Here is a 6,047-nt window from a genome sequence, read left to right on the forward strand (position 1 = left end):
CACATGGCAAAATGTTCGCCAATTGTCGATCAGAATTCCTCTTGTCGACATGGTTTACTTCTTCATGAAAAAAGATTTGATTAACCTCTATATGTTCTACGATCTCGCCTGGCTTCTAAATCGTAATTCTTTGGTGCATGGAGGATGGGACACACCTAACTCCATGAATCCCTTATCGACCCAACAACATATTATAATTCACTTTGGTTGGAATTAAAACAAATAAAGTAGGTCGAGTTGTGGTTCCTAAAACCACATCCACTTCGATAATCCCTAAGGGTCTACTGTTTTTCTTCAGATTTGAATGATGATACCATGTTGTTTGATTTTAAATCGGTGTCATATTTGCCAATCTTCTTAAGTGGGGAATGTGGCAAGAGATTGGTTCATGCTCCATAGTCGATAAGAACCTTTAGCCCTAACACCTTCTAATTTGGCCCTTATGTATAAAGGCTTCATATGTTGTTGCATCGACATGTCAGGCCTTTCGAAGATGGTCTTGTCCTTATTTACCGAGCCATCATGCATCACATAATATCCCAAAGGTCTATGGGTAGCCATTTCTTCAGCCAACCCATCTTCCTCTTTATTTACCTCAATAACTGTGTCATAATCCAGTGGCAATACTGATATCATGTTACATATAATATCTAACTCACCTTCCGACCCCGAGTCAAAATCATTGCTAGACATTTCCTCATATGATTTGATGGAAAGCTTAGGTTCATTTTCCACCACTAGGGGTAGTGAAGGAAACAACCTTTGTTTTACATGCTTTTTCGCCATATGTCTGTCATCCATAGCTCAGATGCTAGAGTTCTTGCTTGCACTTCCTGCTTCAGAGGCGACCTTTTTATTTCTTTGGTTTCGTCTCCATTGAGTGCGGGTCATAGGGTTCTTCTTCATGTAGTTTTTTGAAACATAGGAATATTCATGGGAAGATTGGGAATTTTCAAGTTAGGAAGATCCCCCTCCGACTTTGATTCACTTCCATTATCCTTTTTTAGCGACTATCCTCCCTCTAGGTCTGGACCACTCTTTGACATGAACATCAGCAGACAAGACATAAGTCTTAGGCTCGCCAGTCTTCTGAGGGACACCCTTCTTGTTAAAGAAGAACTCTTTGTGTTAGTCTTTTCGACCAACTCTCTTTGACTGAATAGGGTTCGTTTTTTGCAACTCTTTTGTCGCTTCTTCGCCAAAGACGACACTGCAACATGGATACAACATAACCTCTGAATCCTTGAGTTTACATCTATTTAAAAAATCTATAAGTTCCTCCTAAGATTTTGGAAAAACAACTTTCATCCACTCTTCATAGTCAAGTTCATCCCCTTTCGAGCTTTCAGTTATGTCAACCATGAACATGTCCACGGGCTCGACGAACATAGTCAAGTTCATTTCAGGAAAGGTAAAAGGTAAAAAGAAAAAAGGGACACAGACTCACATGATTTCTCACAAACTACTTTGCTATTTGGCTTGGGTACTCCAGTTCTATAAAGAATGTATATGAAATTTGTGACCTCGATTACAAACATGAGTCTGTTATATATACTAAACTAACAATAATTGCCTTCAACATTTTACACCTAAATAATTGACACGTCTTCGAACACATGCAACTCCTCTTCCAAAGTCTGCCACGTCGTCAAGGCTTAGAAACTTCTGAAACCATTATCACACGTTCTATTAACTTTTTAGTGACTAGTAATTGCATGCTCGTGGAAGGTAGTTGCTGGTAGTACTAAGTCTCTTCTGTCTTTGGTTTCCTAAATTCTCTAAGTCTTTTGGAGTCTGTTGAAAATCCCCTTCTTGACATGGTGTCGATTAGTTACCCATGTTTGTTCTTGAGACTCCTCCAAACCACTTCTCAAGATCTGCTCTTGATATTCTTCCAAACTACAAATCAAGATGTTAGCCAGGACACCTCAATCGATGTGTCATCACCATAGATTCTTGTCCATTAAATGCCAACACTTAGCATTTCACCAATGCAACATTCATTTTACTTTTCCTACTAAGTAGAAAATCCCAGGTTAACACGGGGCTACTCCCTAAACATCAATATGGGTAATATCAAAAGGTTGTGTTACATTCAGTTAATGTGTTGGGAAATAAAAGATTTTACTCTTGTCAAGCTTACAAGGAATGTAGTCAAAACGAATAACATCAAAAGAGGGAGTGTGCTTATTTCCATGAAAATCATATTTTAGCATGTCATGAAGTACAGTGAAATTTGGATGTCCAAGACACTTATTCCATATTTGATAATCAATGGTTGCATAATTTCACAAAATAAAAGGTAAAGGAAGACTTGAAAACAAAGATAAATTAAATGTAAAGAGATGTCCAACTTTAGGCCCCTTTCGCGATTATCGTCCCTTAATGTTGATCATGCACAAGACAACCAGATTTTGAGAAATGTACATGATAATCATTGTCAACTAATTGACCAACATAAATGAGATTACTAGTGAGATCAGAAGAAACAAAAACATTAGTTAGAGTTAAATAAATATCACCCATTTTTGTGATAGGTAATTGATTTCCATCAGCAGTATGTATCTTGAGATTTCTATAATATTTGGTGATATTATTAAGAAAATGGAAGTTGTTGGTCATGTGGTTAGAAGCCCCAGAATCCAAGTACCAAGGTGAAGATGAATTACTTGAGAACCCGAAAGCATAGAACACTAAAATGATCATTTGAAGAACCATTTCAGGGGTTAAAATCTGGACAATAGTGAAGGTGAGAAAAACAAGAAAGGGGGGTTTGAATTGTTTTTAAAAATAAGCGCTTTTTCAAAATGAAAAACACACAATGATTTTATACTGGTTCGCTTATAACACAAAGCTACTCCAGTCCACCCGGCCAAGGTGATTTCGCCTTCAACAAGGACTTAATCCACTAATCTTGAAAGATTACAAACAATGTCTAAGAGAAAAATCTCTTAGTCCTCTCAAGTATACAGACTACACAAAGTCACTTGAGGAAATCAACAAACAATAGATGAAAGATTTATGTAATCTAGAGTGCTTCTAAGATAAGCTAATATTACAATAGTAAGAACAAAGTGATTCACATTATAAGCAAAAGCTTCGTGAAGATTTAGAGAGTAAGAATGTTTTCTTGTGTGTTGATGTTTCAGTATAATTTCTGCTTGTATGTGTTGTGTCTTGAATGTTGATTTGCAGTTCTTTATATAGATCAGTGAGGTGGTAGTTGAAACTGATGAGTAATAAGATGAATTTACGCCATAACATAAATAGCTTCTGCAGGATAACTTTCTCTCCTTGAAATGACTACTTACCACAAGTAGTATCTTCTTTATTGAAATTGGAGATTAACGTCTCTTTCTTAATTAGGAAAACCATTTGCAAATCTTTACTTGACTTTAACGTTACTCTTCCATGATTAGCAATTCCATGATCAGAGTATTTGTGTTTCTGGAGAATCTTGGAATCTTGCTTCTGATGTTAATCTCTTGTGAGTTCAGATAGTTTCTTCAGATAGTGCTGATAACTTCTGGAAGTTAGAGATAGCGTTGTTCAGAGTCAGAACATCTAGAGCTTACTTCTTGTTCAGATGCTTCTGATACTTTGCTGTTTTGCTCAGAGTTAGACTTTCTTGAACGTGTTTCCACTTCAGATGCTTCTGATCATATGATAATATGCTTCTGATCTGGTTCTGTATCTGATGACATCATCAGATTTCTTCCTTCTTTCTTTAGAACCCTGCACACTTAGAAACTTTTCGTTAGGGTGCCATTTTTGGTTTCATCCTTTGTTATCATCAAAATCAAGGAATCTGTTGTAGAACAATTTTTGTTCTTACAAATAGTAGGTGCATTTTGTTGGACAACATTAGGAGAATCAACGAAGGATGTGAAGGATGTTAAATTTTGCTTTGGTGCCCTAGTTGGACACTCTTTAATAATGTGTGCATCCATTTTGCAATAAATGAATAACTTTCTTGGATAGTTAGAGGCATAATGTCCAAAGATCTTGCAATAAAAGCATTGAATGTTTCTCATATCATGGTTTCTTGACCTCCCTTGTGCAATGTATGCCACTCGGTAGTAGATGATTTTTGTTCTTCAATGATAGATTGTTTAAGAAGGCCTTGTTTTTCACGTGATAGATCATTGAGACACATATCCAATGAGGGTGTTGGCTCTCTATGCACCAAATTGGAGCGGATACCTTTAAATTTGTATCTCAATTCATGAGAAATTGATCTCGTTTAGTAGTGTTGTGAACTATTTATACCGTACTTAGACCATCAGTACTTAAATTTGAATAAATTATATCAGTGTATTTAGCCCAAAGATTCATGAATTGAGAAAAAAAATCATATATAGAGATACTATCATGTTTAAAAATAGTTATGTCATGTTCAAACAAGAATTTTGGGTTCCATTGTTCTAGCTATAGATTTTCTTCAAGTAAGCCCACATTGTTGATGCAATATTGTAAGGACGAAGGTTTTGAATAAGGTTGGGATCAACCAAACAAATGATACAAGACATGATTTGAGTGTCTTTGAATACCCACTTGGCATGTTCAACCTTATATTTGTCTTTGTTAGGGGCAGGGGTTGTCTCATCAACATGACCCCACAAATCTTTTCGTTTGACATATAATGAAAATTGGAATTCTCAAGCTGAATAGTTTTTTTCATTTAGGTGAACCATGAAAACAACATGTTTTTATTTTGACTTTGAATCGAATAACATTTAGAATACGAGATGGAAATATGGATTGGAAAATGAATAACTAGACGAAAAGATAGACCAAGAAATTTGGACAAGGTAGAAAAACTAGATTAAAGAACACTTACTAGATTTTGGATCGTGACATGCTCTAATGCCATGTTAAATATATATAAGTTAAGGGGATGACTCAGCCTCATAAATCTACGACTTCCATATATACATTTATGTAGTTTATTATACTAATTAATATTATTAATCCCAAACCAATAAAGTTGTTATGGTAATATATACATTTATGCACTTTATTATCCTATTGAATATCAATTAGGATTATTCTAATTACCAAATATCAGTTAGAAATCCAGACATTAAACCTACTGAAACACATCTTATGGATCATGGATAAAGTGTTATCAAGTATTCACATAGGTATGAATGTTAGAATTAATATTTATATTGGATTGACCTACCATGAGAATATTACATATAATGTTATGCAAGTGCTATAAGTTATTCACGAGGTGATAATGGTGAACACCATCCTTCGACCTGAAACCGCTACGGATCCAAGATACGGAGTCTAGTACTTTATTGTAAGTCAAACATTGTTTGTAATAGGACGACCATAAAGATGGTTGACAGGTACTCCATAAATCATGTTGAGGGATATGATTGACCTATATGGAATTTTCCCATTGTGCGTAACATGACATATGTCTAAGGGCCCAGTATTGAACTGGACAATATTGACACAGTCTATGCCTAATATTCAATATAGGCATGAAGAAAAGGGGTAATTATTCACACAAACACTATCACAAAAGGTTTTTGTCAAATTACATGACATTTTTGTGACTTGGGTACCAATAATGTGTTGCTAGATATCTCTCACTGTTTATTATATTAAATATGTGATTTAGTATAATTCCCAACACCACGAGAACCTACAGGGTCACACAAATAAGGACAGATTGATGAGAGATAGAATGAATAAGTGAAATAAGGAACCCAAAAACATATAATATACTTAAGAGAATTAATGAACACCATAAGCTACAACGAGGTTAAGTGAATTGTAGAACATTATAAGGTACAATGCATTTAAGTGGAATATGTAATATGGTAAAGCATTGTACGATTAAGTGAAATACAGTACACTGTAAGGCATGATGCACTTAAGTGGTTGTTTTTAGCTTGTATTCCACATGAGCGGTTCTATGAATACAACCCATGTGCATAAGCTTGCAGACTTGATGAAATTTAGTTTTGAACCCTAATTATATTATATACCCCCTCTTCTCTCTCTCTCTCTCTCTCTCTCTCTCTCTCTCT

This window comes from Lathyrus oleraceus, chromosome 7 (genome assembly GCF_024323335.1).
Source record: "Lathyrus oleraceus cultivar Zhongwan6 chromosome 7, CAAS_Psat_ZW6_1.0, whole genome shotgun sequence".
Classification (NCBI taxonomy): Eukaryota; Viridiplantae; Streptophyta; class Magnoliopsida; order Fabales; family Fabaceae; genus Lathyrus; species Lathyrus oleraceus.